This window comes from Macaca mulatta, chromosome 18, assembly GCF_049350105.2.
Source record: "Macaca mulatta isolate MMU2019108-1 chromosome 18, T2T-MMU8v2.0, whole genome shotgun sequence".
In the NCBI taxonomy this organism is placed as follows: domain Eukaryota; kingdom Metazoa; phylum Chordata; class Mammalia; order Primates; family Cercopithecidae; genus Macaca; species Macaca mulatta.
In genome coordinates this window covers 53,697,479-53,713,628 of record NC_133423.1, presented here as the reverse complement: position 1 = coordinate 53,713,628, position 16,150 = coordinate 53,697,479, and the positions used below count along the sequence as shown (strand labels likewise).

Genomic DNA, 16,150 nt, shown 5'->3' with positions numbered 1-16,150 from the left:
CCTTTCTCTTCCTTTCTCTCTCTCTCTCTCTCGCTCTCTCTCCACACACACACACACTCTTGCACACACACATATCCTAGAGGCTCTTTATACACTAGTGGGGCATTCTTACAAGTATAGCCCCAGGATGGGGTCTGCCTGCATTACTTGTTGTAAATTTCAACTTTTGTCTCCTGGGGACCCTATGTATAAATGATATATGGCCAATCTCTAGATATTTGGGGGCAGTGGTTTTTGGGGTGGCCTGTGAATCTATCTTGTGTACTCCCTTAGGTGATTTCTTATGCTCATTATAATACTTATGCTTGTTAGGACTTCTGTCTTAGAGTTGAAACTGGCCTCCCTGACATTGCATTCACTGTAACAGTTTTGAACACTAGTTCCAGATAAATAATCTTCTAAGAGCTCTGTCAAACACATCACTCCTTGTGCAAAATTCTGCAGTCATTTTCCTTCACAATTGGACTCAAACTTGCCTCTGCAGCTTTATTTTCCACCCTTCATGTGACTTCAATTCTGTTCAAATGGAATGTCTTTTCTTCTCACACACTCTTTTACCAACGTAGGCCTTCTTCGTACCTTTTCTGACCTTGTTCATTCCATATGGAAATCTCACATCACCTTCTCTCTCTACCTATTTTTACTCTGTCCATTAAAAAAAATCTAAATTATGTTCCATCACTACTATGACCACTTCAGCCAAAGGTAGCTTATGTCTAAATCGTTTTTTCCCAGAATAATTATTTTACAGACCAGCAGAATGTTAAGAGAAGAAGGCAAGCAAAGAAGAGAGGATATGTGCTCACAGAGTCTTGACCACTTTTTATTTTGCCTCTGTGATGTGAACAAAAGGGACATTTTAATACTGAGAAAATAACTTCATGTTACAGGGCTATCTTTAAATCAAAGGCATTTAGCTTTACATAGAACATAATTTATGTTATTTCTACCTTTTCTAATTTTGCTATGGACTGGTAAATGTTCTAACAGTGCCTGGCATTGATCTTCAGAACACAGCTCAGCAGCTTGGGGCCACTGTCATAAGTAATTGGCCACACTGTACTGATAAAGCAGAGATGTGTCCCGAACGGACCAGGAGACATTCAGGTATCACGCCCAGGCAGGATTAAAAAGTCTCTCAATATAAAAAGTTGAGGTGCAAATTCCCATTTCCAGACATCTGTGGGGCATGACATCTGGAAGAGAAAAGACAAAGTCATGATTTCCAGCATTATCTGTGTAAGAATGTTGAGCTCCACGTGGAGGCAGAGAGAGGAAGCGTACCCTACCACCCTCCACCACACACAAACGATCATGCTCTGTCAACTGCCTCTAGTCATCAGTCTTTCTCTTCCTTCTTGGTCTTTCCTATCACTTCACAATCTCTAACATAGGGTCTGACATGTTTGTTATTTTTGACAATAATAATGGTCACAGGTATTTGATTCTGATTTCATATCTTTGAAAGAAATAGAGGCAAGCTAATATTTCCATGTTGTACTGAACAAACAGAGTGACTCAGGCATGCTAATACTACCCTTTACAAAAGACTGAGGTTTCTAACTCATTATTACAAGGTCACCCTTAGTTGGATGGCCAGAAACTTTCTCCCTCTTTGGTATTGGAACATTGTCTCTTTATAGTATCACATGATTCCCCTGTCCTCAAAGAATTATAATATGTCCCACTACCCTGAATGACATGAGATAAATGATCCATGAGACAGAATCTTAAGTTATATCCATCTACAATATAAAGTTGTTCATTCCTGCATTTAGAAATTTAGTAAAATCGGCAAAGTGATGTTTAAATTCTGAATCCATAGTTTTGTTTCTTTTCCAATATTATTCTGTCCAGGCTTTGTGCTAGGTGCTATATATTTGCTATTCAAGGAATAGTCACAAAAGTCCTATAACAGATATGATTATGATAATTTTACATAAAAATATGAATCAAAATACATAATACCACTCGATATGATATAGAGCATGCTAGAGTTTTTCGTTATTTTAACTCCAAGAAGGAAAATCAACTAAAAATCAAATTCTTACTTGTGTACCAAGCACAGTGTATATGAGTGTATCTCTTTAAACACAGATACACATGCACAAATATAATTTCATTTATACATGTAATGCCGGTCCTCTTTATACGTTAAACTCTGGTGCTGATTCAATAAAATGTCTATTTTTTTAAATTATTTGTTGTTTTCTTCTGCTTATTTAAGTTCCATATAGGGACTAGTAGGAACTAGTAGGTAATAGAAAATTAAAGATTTCCCAGATTCATTGATTTTAGAATGATTCAGTTAATTCAAACAATCCTTATTAAGTGTGTATTATTTACTAGACAGTAAAAAGTATGATATATCAGAGATTCAGTGTTTAAATAAAAGAAGAAGTACCTGCCTTCATAGAGCTTATGGTCTGGAAAGGCTGGACGAGGAGCTGGCAAACATTTTCCAGGAAAGTTAACAAATATTTTTGGTTTTGTGGGCCGTATCATCTCTGTCACAACTACTTAACTCTGAGGGGCCTTACACATTGTGAAAAAGAATGAGCATGGCTAGGTTCTAATAAAAACGTACTATGAACATTGAACTTTTTATTTCATATAAGGTTCATATGTCACAAAATATTATTTTGACTGTTTTTCAACCATTTAAAAATGTAGAAAGTGAAGAAACTTTCTCAGTATAACACAGTACATTATGAAAAACCCATAGTTAGCATCATTTTCAATGGTGAAAGAGGGAAAGATTTTTCACTGAGGTCGGCAAGATAATGACTCCCATTTCACCACTGCTACTCAAAATTGTACTGAACATTCTCATCAGAGAAATTAGACAACATAAAGAAATAAAATGTTTCCAAATTGGAAAGGAAGAAGTAAAACTTTCTCTATTCCCAGATACCAGGATTCTATATATAGGAAATCACAAAGAACACACACATACACACACACATAAACTACTAGACCAACTAAATTCAGCAAAGTTGCAAGATTTAAGATCAATATGCTAAAATCAGTTATATTTCTATACAGCAGCAATGAGCTATCTGAAAAGGAATTTAACTAAACAATTATATTTATAATAGCACTCAAAATAATAAAATACTTAAGAATAATTCAACTGAGGAGGTAAAATACTTGTACAATAAAAATTACAAAATGAACAGTACAATAACTGCAGGCATTAATTAAAGAAAATATAAATCAATAGAAAGACACTTTGTACTTATATATTCAAATACTTCATATTAAAATGTTAAAACTACCCAAAACAATCTACAGATTCAATGAAATCCCCATCAAAATTACAATGTTCTTTTTTTTAGAATTGAAAAATACAATCCTCAAATCATATAAGATTTCAAGTAGTACTGAATAGACCAAACAAAAATTTAAAAACAAAGAGTAAAGTTGGAAGAGTCATACTTCCCAATTTCAAAACTTACTACAAAACTACAGCAATCAAAACAGTGTGGTCCTGGCTTTAGGACAAACGTATGGGCCTAACCAGTGAAACAAAATTAGCAGACCAGAAAGAAACCCAGATATTTATAGCCAAATAATTTTTAACAAGGGCACCAAGATTATACGATCAGGTAAATAATAGTCTCTTCAGCAAATGGTACTAGAACGATTGAATATACACCTGCAAAATAATGAAATTGGACAATGAGCTCAAATCATATAAAAATGGAGCAACAAGCTACACAGAAGAGCTAAAACCATGAAACACTTAGAAGAAAAATAGAGGTAAATTTTCATTACCTTAAATTTGGCAATAAATTCTTAAATATGATACCAAAATATGAAATAGATAAGTTGGACTTAACCAAAATGTAAAACGTTTGTACATCAAAAGACATTATCAAGAAAGTAAAAGGCACCTCACAGAATGGGAGTAAATATTTGTAGTCATATGTCTGATAACGGTTTAACATCCAGAACACATAAAGACCTTGTACGACTCAACAGCAAAAAGACATACAACCAAATTAAAAATGGGCAAAGGTATTGAAATTGAAAAGAACTGTTTTTATACAAAGAGATATTTAGATTTTTGTCAACTTATGATGGGATAATGGCCAATAAATACATTGTAAATTGAAAATATCATAAGTCAAAATGCATTTAATATACCAAACATCACAGTTGAGCCTAGCCTACCTTAAATGTACTTAAAACTTTTACATTAACATATAGTTGCACAAAATCATTTAACACAAAGCCTATCTTATAATAAAGTTTTAAATATCTAAGGTGGTTTATTGAATACTGTACTGAAAGGGAAAATTGAATGGTTGTATGACACTTGAAGCACAGTTTTTACTACATGCATATCACTTGTGTACCAGTGTAAAGTCAAAAAATCAGAAATCAAACCATTGAAAGTTGGGGGCTATCTGTACAAAGGACTAACAGGCACATGAAAAGATGCCATCATAATTAGTCATTTGAAAAATGCAAATCAAATCACAATGAGGTAACTTCATGCCTTTTAAGATAACAGTAATGAATTTTTAATGAAAATAACAAAATTTGGAGAGAATGTGAAGAGACTAAAGCTGTCGTACATTGCTTAGAGAAATGTAAGAAGCTTTAGTTTCTGTAGAAAGAAATCTGGATGTTCTCCAAACAGTAAAGATAAAATCACCATAAGACCTTATGGTATGATTCGAATTTGTCCCTCAAATATCATGTGTTAGAAACTAAATTTTCAATTTTGAGATTGCAACAATGTTGGGATGTGAGACCCAATGAGGCAGAAAGATCTCTTGAGTCTAAGAGTTCAAGGTTACAGTGAGCTATGATAATGCCACTGACCTCTAGATTGGGCAACAGAATATGATTGTGTCTCTCTCTGTTTCATTCTTTCTCTACATATACTAAATGCAAATATACTAAATATATATATACTAAATGTATGTATTTAAAAGAGGTGATTAGGTGATGAGAGATGAATAGATTAATGTCATTATCATCATTATCATGAGAGTGGGTTTGTTATAAAAGTGAGTTGGACCCTTTTTTGCACTCTTGCCCTCTCTTACCTTCTTGCCTTCCACCATAGGATGATACAGCAAGAAGGTTCATGCAAGATGTTGGCATCTTTGTATTGAACTCCCCAGCCTCCGGAACTGAGAATTTTTTAAAAAATAAATTACCTTGTCTGGGGTGGGCTCCCAAGGCCTTGGACAGCTTCACCTCTGTGGCTTTGCAGGGTGCAGCCACTGAAGCTACTGTCACAGGCTGGAGTTGAGTGCCTGCAGCTTTTCCTGAAGCAGGGGGCAAGCTGCTGGGGGATCCATCATTCTCAATTAGATGGTGGGCCTTTTCCCAAAGTTCCACCAGGCAGTGTCCCAGGGGCAATTCTATGTGGCAACTCCAAACCCATACTTTCCCTTCTACACTGCCCTAGTGGAGGTTCTCTGTAAGGGCTCTGCCCCTTCAAGAGGCTTCTGCCTGGACACTCAGGCTTTTCCATACATTCTCTGAAATCTAGACCAAGATTGCTAAAAATTCATCACTCTTGCACTCTGTACACCTGCAGGCTTATATTATTTGGAATCCAGCAAGGTATATGGCTTGCATTCTCCAAAGTGGCAACTCGAGCTGTACCTGGGGCCTTGGAGTCACAGATGGATCTGACATGTCTAGGATATGGGGAGCAGTGTCCTGAGGCTGTTCAGGACAGTGAGGTCCTTGGCCTGGCCCTCAAAACAATTATTTCTTCCTAGGTCTCCAGGCCTGTGATGAGAGGGGATGCCTCTTAGATCTCTTAATTGCTTTTGCAGGCTTTTTCTCATTTTCTTGGCTATCAGCACTTGGCTCCTTTTTAGTTATGCAAATCTCTCTAGCAAGTGATTGCTCCACAGTCTGCTTGAATTCATCTCCTGAAAAAACTTCATTCTTTGCCACATGGCCAAACTGTGAATTTTCCAAACTTTTATGCTCTGCTTCCCTTTCAAATATAAGTTCCAACTTTAAGTCATTCCTTTGATCCCATGAATGAGTATAGGTTATTAGAAGCAGCCATGCCACCTTTTGAATGCTTTCCTGCTTAGAAATTTCTTCCACCACATACCCTAAATGATGACTCTTAAGTTTAAAGTTCCACAGATCCCTAGGGCAGAGACATAAGGCAGTCAAGTTCTTTGCTAAGCTGTAACAAAAGGGACCTTTGCTCCAGCACCTAAAAAATTCTTCATATCCATCTGAGACCTCATCAGCCTGGCCTTCACTGTTCATATTACCACAAGAATTTTGGTCACAAACCATTTAACAAGTCTCTAGGAAGTTGCAAACTTTCCCTCATCTTCCTTTCTTTTTCTGAGCCCTCCAAAGTCTTCCAACATCTCTATGCTATCCAGTTCTAAAGTTGCTTCCACGTTTTCAGGTTATCTTTATAGCAATGCCCTACTCCTTGGTACCAGTTTTCTGTGTTAGGCTATTCTAGCATTGCTATAAAAAATACCTGAGACTGGGCAATTTAAAAAGAAATTGGCTAATAGTTCTGCAGGGTTTACAGGGAGCATGGTGCCAAAATCTGCATGGCTTCTGGAGAGGTCTCAAAAAACTTAATCATGGTGGAAGATAAAGTGGAAACAGACATATCATAGTGAAAGCAGGAGCAAAAGAGAGTGAGACTGGAGAAGGAGGTGCCATACACTTTTAAATGACCAGATCTCATGTTAACTCAGAGTGAGAGCTCACTTATTACCAAGAGAATCACCCAAACGATTCATGAAGGATCTACCCCATGATCCAAACACCTCCCCCAAGGCTCCAGCTCGATCATTGGGAATTACAATTTAACATGACATTTGGAAAAGGACAAATATTCAAGCTATGTCATTTATCATCACCTGTGAATTTGTCAGAAATTCAAATTATCAGGTCTCATCCTGAAAATCCTCATCATTTCAGGTAGCATTCTGATACCCACTGAATTAGAAACTCTGAGGAAGGAGCCAAGCAACTTGGTGTTTTAATAGACCTCCAGATGACTCTAATGCATTATTAAATTTGAGAGCTATCTGTCACTCTATATTCTAGCCAGTCTTGATATTTGAAGAATATAGCATTATTTGGAAACCATTTTAAAATGTGAGCTCAGATTCATTTGTTTTAGAGCAGGACCCAAGATTCTGCATTTAAATAATTGGGTAATAGAGTATTTTTTATAACCCTCTAGGTGTTTCCAATATGTACACAAGGTTTAGAACCATTGGTTCATATTGAGGAACAGACAATAAGCAAAGAATAGCACAATTAGTAAGTTAATCACAATTGTCTATAGCATTTTTTATCAACATTTCAATCAGAGTTGAGTGCCTACTTAAATTATGTACTGGTGTTTAAGATTTATGTGGGGAATCATACCTTATATTTGCCCAGAAGATCCTACAATTTTGTTGATGAGTTTGGAATGTGGACACAGAATGATAACTGTTTAGGCACTAAGCAGGAGATTATCTGGTCTTGATGGAGAGTGGGATCAGCACAGCTGTCAGGCAGTATTTTGTACTTTTATTTGTTGTTAAGTTTTTAGTATTTGGTGACTACATTATAGATATAAAAATAAATCACCAGATTTTAAAATTGGAAAACATTTTATAGAATATTGAATTTTAAGTACTTTTCTATTGTATTTTTGGGTAGCAATAGAGGGTCTTATTGGTGCATCAGTGCTGCTAGAGAAGATAAAGGGAAACAGAGGGACAAAAAAGGATAGGGAGAAAAAGAGAAAAGGGAGTAAAGCTCTAGATTCTTTACACCATTTTGCCCAGATGAACTTTCCTTTTTCCTAGGTTATGTAGGACATCATTGCTGAGATCTGCTTATCTCAACTTATAGACACATCTAAAATTAGTATGGATCAGTGTGATTCAATCTCAGCTACGCATTGTACAGCTTGAGCATCCTTAATTTGAAAATCTAAAATCCAAAATACTCTAGAATTAGAAATGAATTGTCAAAATGACACCATAGATGGAAATTTCCCCACCTGACCTCGTATGATGAGTATCAATCAAAATGCAGATGCACAACACACAGCTTATTGTGTCCTCAAGGGAAGAAAAACTCTTCCAGCCTCCTTTACCTGCAACATATGTTTTCCATGCATGCCCATTATTTCCCTACAAAGTATAACCAAAAAGGGGGATAAATGCCATGTGTATAGACTGTATGCACCAATGGCAAGTTCCCCACAATGCCCCACATGGGCAATGCCCCACCTACATATATTACTTATTGTATACATTTGCTTGTTCTCTGCTCTGTGGTAAGAAGATATCATTGGAAATGTCAAAAAGGCCTGAAGATACCCCTATGGTTAACAGTGATAAGAAAAAGAGAAAGCATTTATATTTATCCACAGCCTAGAAAGTCAAGCTTTTGGAGAAACCAGAGAGCAGTGTAAATGTGAAATATCTTACAGGAGAATATGGTGTCAGAATGACCACTATATGGGACTTAAATAAGCAGAAGAATAAACTGTTGAAGTTCTATGCTGAAAGTGAAGAACAGAAGTTAATGAAAAATAGAAAAGGCTGGGCACAGTGGCTCATGCCTGTAATCCCAGCACTTTGGGAGGAAGAGGCAGGGATATCACCTGGGTCAGGAGTTTGAGACCAGCCTGACCAACATGGAGAAACCCTGTCTCTACTAAAAATACAAAATTACCCAGGCGTGGTGGCACATGCCTGTAATCCCAGATGCTTAGGAGGCTGAGGCAGGAGAATCGCTTGAACCTGGGAGGTGGAGGCTATGGTGAGCTGAGATCATGCCATTGCACTCTAGCCTGGGCAAAACAGCAAAACTCCATTTCAAAAATAACCAAAAAAAGAAAAAAAGTAGAAAAACACTGCAAAAAGTGAAAATGAAGATCTTGATTGTGTATTAAAGAGTGGATCCATTGGCATCGCAGTGAACACATGCCACGTAATTGTATGCTGATCATGAAACAAGCAAAGATCTATCATCTATCATGAACTGAAAGTTGAAGGGAACCATGAATATTCAACAGGCTGGTTGTAGATATTCAAGAAAAGACACAGCATTAAATTTATAAAGGTTTGTGGAGACAAAGCATCTGCTGATTATGAAGCAGTGGAAAAGTTCATTGATAGGTTTGCCAAGGTTTGCTGATAAAAATTTGACACAACAACAAAGTTGTAATGCTGATGTAGTCTCACTGTTTGGTATTATAGCTCCAGAAAGACATAGAGTACAGCTGATGAGACAGTTCCCCCAGGAACTAAAGATGCTAAAGAGGAACAGTGCTAGGATATGCTAATGCAGCAGGCTTACATAAATGTCAACTTGCTGTGTTAAGAATAAGTTTGCATCCATACTGTTTTCAAAGAGTAAATTTCTTACCACTCTATTATTTTGTTAATCACAAGACATAGATCACCAGGGATATCCTTTCTGATTGGTTTCATGCATATTTTGTACCAGGGCTTATCTCATTGCAGGGAAGCTAGAATGGATGAGTACTATAAGATTTTGTTATTCCTTGACAACTGTTTTGCTCATCCTCCAGCTGAAATTCTCATCAAAATAATGTTTATGACATGTACTTTTCCCCAAATGTAACTTTCTTAATTCATCCATGTGACTAGAGTATCTTTAGATAAATGAAGAGTAAATATAAAATCATTCTCTTGAACAGCATGTTAGCAGCAGTGAACAGAGGTATGGGTGTGGAAGATTTTCAAAAGGAATTTAGCAAGATTCCCTATATGCTGTTGCTAATACTTAGAACACAGTGACTGGCACATGTCTGGCACAACCTCTGGTGTGCAATTATGTTCAGTGATGATAATAAGATAGTGACTTTGAAGGATTCCATATGTCAACTGAGAAAAAAATGACATATGACCTCCTCACATATGCACAAGATATATCTTCAGAGACACTCAGTCAGAAGGAAGTGGATATTGAAGTTTTCTAGATTGATAATGAGGCTCCAGTTGTTCATTCATTGACTGTTGATGAAATAAACAAAATGGTTCTGAATCAAGGTGATCATGAAAACAGTGATGATAAAGATAACATTGCTAACACTACAGACAATGTACGTATAGACAACATGGTAAAAATGTATGATGGGCTTATTGAAGTGCTAGAAAGGATGCATTTACAACAGAACAAGAAATTATGTCAGTTTACAAAATCAAAGGGAGACTTCCAAACAAAAAATACTGTTAATGAGGCAGATGGTTCTGGAGAAAACATTTAAAAAAGCTATTCAGCAAAATTCTTCCTAATCACTGGAAGACCCACTTCCTGGTCCCTGAATCTGATGTTCCTTTTCACCTGAAAACATAAAAGACCATGTACAGTAAACTTTTAATCAAAGTACAATATTGTAGGTAGAGATTGGAAAGCCTGGCATTGTTTGTTGTTGCTATTGTTTAACAGCTGATACAGGTATTCTGGTGATGCTACTGTGCTGCTTATTTACCCTGAACACATCATCTTTTCCCAGTACTAATGACATGTCATATATTTTACTGTTAAGTACTTATGTATAAATAGGGACAGGAAAATGCTGGCTTACTGGTGGCATATAAATTCAGAGTCAGAAATCAAGGTGATGCCATACAATCACAGATTGTACACACGAGTGGCTAAGATAGCGACATCTTTGCTTTCTGATGGTTCAATGTATACAAACTTTGTTTCATGCACAAAATTATTTTAAAATATTGTATAAAATTGCATTCAGGCTATGTGTATAAGGTGTATTAGAAACAAGAATGAATTTTGTGTTTGGACTTGTGCCGCGTCCTTAACATATTTCATTAGGCATATTCAAATATTTCAAAATCAAAAAAAAGAAAAAAATTGAAACACTTTCGGGCCCAATAAACTTCAATAAGAGATACTCTGTTTGTATTCACCTGTGACACATTTAAAACTCATTGAAACTAGTTTTCCAAGCCAAGATATTTGGCCTGGGTTGGGCCCAAACATGATTATTCTTTACACATTCCTCATGTGATCTCTTGGCAGTTGTGAGTGGAAACTTCTAATAAAACAGTGGCACTGTCAGGAGTGTGATGTGGTTGAGGAAAGTGTTGCAGAGCTGAGGACAACTGAACTGAGCTTCAAAGTCTAGAAAGATGCAGAAAGGATGGAAGGGAAGGAGAGAATGTTTTTTTCTGAACAAAGAAACAGATCAGCAACTTGTAAAATTTATTCAAAGGGTGAAACCAGTGGGTCTGATCAAAGGAGAATAGTTCAGGAAAGAAATAGAGACTCTGTAAGTTAGAAAGGAATTATATTTTTTAAATAGCATTTTGAGGTTGTAGCCATGGTTCTACTGTCTTCAAAAGCCTGTGGTATGAAGTGACTGTAAAGTAACTGTTCTGCTGTTGAAACCTCTGATTTCCATTTTCTTAAAATATTTTGACAAAGCCAGGCTCCTACGGATGACATTCCTCCAGTCCCATTGTGATTTAGGGACTTGGAATAAACACAAGACTTTAGTTTCCTGTCTGGTGGTTTTCATGGGCATGACATTCATTTTGAGATCTAAAAAGAAAAACAAAATAATAGGAGCTATAAATTAAAGTCTCCCAGAAAACCAGCTTGAAATGAGCATACAACTGATAAATATGTCAAGATACAAATATTATTTATCTGCTTCCAAATGAAATGAAGATTACAGAATTTCTTCAGTAATGTCTAAAAGCAGAGTAAATTTAATTTGTCTTTGTTACGGGCTTTAGTAATTTAAAGGAGCTTACACCGAATAAAAATAAAGGGGTCATAGAAAATCTCACACTTCGGGCAGCCAAGAAATATTTTCTGTGTGTGTGTGTGTGTGTGTGTGTGTGTAAGCTATATATATATATGTAAAGATTTGACATAAAATACCATCTTTACGTGAAGTAATGCTTTTACAAGTTATGTTCCTAACCTAGAGCCCCTGAATCCTTCAAATTCTTGCAAGGTCATAATGGATAGGGTGAGGATCCTATTCACGAGTTATTTTCAATGTTTCAAGAAGTCTATCAAAAATCATATGTTTACTCATGATGAAGCTGCAAAGAATAAGTACATTTGAGTCAATTTGCTTGAGGCTGAAATTATATCATTTTACTGTCCAAATAATGAATGACCTTTGTGTTTTTAAACTAGATAGAAGCTCTGATTAGTTGCTGATGGTGTCTCAAATATTTAGGCTCATATGGAAATAAAATAAGGAGAGTGTCTTTGGTGGTTAAAAAGTTTGAATAATGGCTGTAAATATTTATATTATTTTTTAAATTTTATACAGAAAAGGCTGAATTATAAAAATTACATACTGAGTCTATTTTTAAATTCAATCCTCTTTGGAAATTTGAAAACGGTGGCGACCATCCAATGACCCTGTTAAATTTGACAATCTATGTACTAAAGTTTCTAAAATTGTGGGCTTCTGAGGAATTGTGTGCTTATCATAGAATAATGTTGCCATAGCAAATTAACCATGGAAGGTACTCACGGGCACCACAGGGGCCACAGGAAATATCTACCACAAAACTCCCTTCTGCAGTACTCTTTCATCCATCCACTCATCGGTTATGAACATATTTCAGCCACTCCTAGATCACTGGCACTCTGCTCTGCCCCCTGCAGGTACAACGATGGCAAGACATATCGGTCTCTGAGTTTGAAGCCCCTCATTCATTTTGTCCACACAACACATCCTTCAAGTCTTATTGACATGAATTATTGGAGCTTAAGGGTAGTAAGATTGGTTAGAGTAAGACCAATTCTAAAAGAAATGAAAGACTTGGAAAGTAATTGAAATAGGAACTCATACATGGAGTGAAAAGGTGGAATTCATTGAAAAGAATGAACCAAGAACTTTCAGATCAACACAACACATCTGTATCTGACTAGCAGTATTATTATCACCACTTAAATTTTAGCATCCAACCAGTTTTCTTCAAAACTAGTTCTTATTGGGGACAGAATTTATCTAAAATGTATAGAGGAACTTAGCCAAAAATTATTGGTTAAAGAAAAAATGTGTCATTGCAAAGTTTACTGTGAAAAACAAAGCACTGAAAGTGTGGAGGAGGGCAGATGTCTGCAGTGTTAGCTTTGCGCTATGTGAGTAACTTTGCCCTGCATCGCCTGAGTTGGAGTTTAGTTTAACTGAATGCTGTCTAGAATTACATATACTTTATCCAGTGAAGATAAAAAAGGTAGAAATTATTGAATCACCATCACTAAACAAAAACTGGTTACATGGTAGATATTCAAACAATATAAATTATTACATAGCTGTGAATATATTTAGAAGAATTGTATCAGATTAATTATGTAAATGGTACAAATAGAATTTTCTATTTCTGGCTCCCCAATCTATCCAAAATGTCTTTAGTTTCTTAAACAGGAAAATAGTAGTCTATTTGTCTACTAGATTCTACCAAGTCAGGAAACTGGCCTTGTATATTTTAAAAATATTAGTAATAGCATATTAAAAAATATTATTTGAAGCACAGTTGTATCTGAGGTTTCCTTCCCTGGGCATTTTAATGAATGCAGTGTTAGTTCATATAGATAACTTATGCTTAAACATGCCTTGAAAAAAAAGGAATTTTGGCCGGGCGCGGTGGCTCAAGCCTGTAATCCCAGCACTTTGGGAGGCCGAGATGGGCGGATCACGAGGTCAGGAGATCGAGACCATCCTGGCTAACACGGTGAAACCCCGTCTCTACTAAGAAATACAAAAAATAGCCGGGCGAGGTGGCAGCGCCTGTAGTCCCAGCTACTCGGGAGGCTGAGGCCGGAGAATGGCGTGAACCCGGGAGGCGGAGCTTGCAGTGAGCTGAGATCCGGCCACTGCACTCCAGCCTGGGCTACAGAGCGAGACTCCGTCTCAAAAAAAAAAAAAAAAAAAAAAAAAGAAAAAAAAGGAATTTTGTAATTGTCAAGGAAAGCCAAAGTAGTTGATAGATATATATATTTATACACTAATTGTGTAAGCAGATCTTCAGTAAAGCATTCAATGCACCCCCTATTTGCCAAAGTATGTGGGGAAGTTATCAATTCTAATACTATCGGATATTTAATAAAACCAGGAACTTTTTTTTAAATCCACAGCGTGAGAATCCCCAAAAGGTTCTGTGAATGCTTGCAGTGGTGGACTGTATATTCAGAGATCACCCCAATGTCTCTCCAGCAACTCGGCTGCAGTCCCTTCCACTTTAGGGCTGCAGAATAAAAGAAAAAAAATTCTCTTGGGATGGGACTTACTGGTACCAAAGCAGACAGACACGTGGCCCAGATTTGCTACTTTGCTGTCTGAGCTTTGACAGTTTCCTGTTATGTTTCACTTTGACAATGTGGAGGGCACTTTTGCACTTTGAGCCTTGGGGAAAATTCAGTTGATATAACCTCCCTCTACTACTTTCTAATAGTGATCCACTTGCTAACGCCAGCAGCCAACAAGTTGAACCAGTGGCAAGAAGTGTAAAGAAGTAGGGCTTACCTAAAATCAAATCAAAGAGAAATGTGAACAAACAAACAAATAAAAACCTTTTTCCATGAAACAAGAAATGAGGAGAACAGACGCTATAAAGCCAGGTGAAGGTCACTCTTCAGTTCTTCCTTATGCTTTAAAAGCTGTGTTTAATTGTTAGTCATGATGCACTGTGGGCAGAACAATTAGTTGTATCTATATTAGATCTAAGCTGTAATTATTTGTTACATTAATCATGACTAGAGTAAGAATTTAATTAGTCATGAACATTAAGTGAGTTTTTCTGAAGTGGGGAAAAATGTTTTCTGTTGTTTGATGCATCTGATTAAGAGAGGGCATCGCAGCTAGCTGGTACACTGGAAGAAGCTGAACCCTCAAGCTTTGCTATCTATTGACAAGTCTGAATTCAGCTGATCTCACATCTCTGCATTTGTGCTTCCTATCCAAAAGGTAACTCTTTGTGTAGGTTCCTTGGCATGGGTAAATAGGCACCCTGTATATCAACTGTCACCAGTAATTCAGAAGGGCCATCAGATGTCAATTTTACCCAATTCCTATTTGTTCCTTTTATTAGTTCTCTGCCCCTCTTTTCTTAATGGCAAAAATGTTACCAGAGAAATTCCAGAAAATAGGGGAGAAATGTCCAGAGAGAAATCTACATTGAGTTAGGTTAGTATTTATCTCTGTGATGTGTTTTGAAAGGAACTGAACGTTTGGCATTCATCTAATCACACACAGCTAATATCCAGGGTCTGATATCTCTGCAATGTGTACTCTTTTTAAATTAGAAATATAAAGACTTCTGGGGGGTACTTGGGGGAGGAAACAAAGCATAAATGTGGTGGCTGTGATAGTGTGGGACACAACGTTTGATAATGTGACACATTTAATGAGTCATATACGTAGGGCTGTTATCGCCTCGAACAGCTCTACCCTGCTGATGCAAGTGAAAACTTTTAGACAAACTCAGTGTTCTTTTGCTCATTACACTGACTTGTCAAAAATGACAACTTGGCCCAGTCTGGTTATTCCATGCTGACAAGATACCATTCAGGCTTTGCGGCAATAATGTCAGCTTTTAAAGGTGCGATGTACTTAAGAAAGCTCATTTCTATGATTTGGCCAAAAAGAGCCATTTTCCTTGTCAGTGGTGAGGAATGCCTTAGTTTCCTTTAAATTAGGAGTCGTTTTCATGGAGATTGTTCCTGGAAAACCTGCAGATAGCAGAGAAGTGATTTTTTTGAAAGGTTTAAAATAATTTAGCCTGCTGAGCAATGGTGTGATTACCCAGTGTGTTGAAGACAGCTAAGAATGCTCAACTCTACCCAAATCATATTTCAAAACAACCTATTGCACTATTGCACTATTGTGCAACAAATAAAACTTCCATTTGATCATGAACAGTATGCACCATTGCTTGCAAGCAGGGAGCAGTGAGTTGGAAAGCTCTTTCCATGGAGTTTGGGGCCACAATATATAGAATCTGGGGTAAGAAAAAGGGAACAATATGACAGATGCTATATTCCTGGTCTACAGGCAAATTTCTTAGCTTTGTCCAGAAAGAAGTGACAAAAAGAATGTTAGTGTTGGATTTTATAGTAGCCCCAACACAAATGTTAGGAGAATTGTTAATGAGTTGATAAACTGGGA

The 16,150-nt window shown here is 36.8% G+C and overlaps 1 long non-coding RNA gene across 1 annotated transcript in view; it reads right to left on the bottom strand.

Annotated features, from left to right (window-relative positions):
* Positions 1 to 807: 807 nt before the first annotated feature.
* LOC106994462 (uncharacterized) overlaps positions 808 to 16,150 on the bottom strand; it is a 137,036-nt gene continuing 121,693 nt past the window's right edge. Inside the window, exon 4 of the long non-coding RNA XR_013408247.1 lies at positions 808 to 1,196. This is a non-coding gene — a long non-coding RNA (uncharacterized LOC106994462). The remainder of the gene's footprint in view (positions 1,197 to 16,150) is intronic.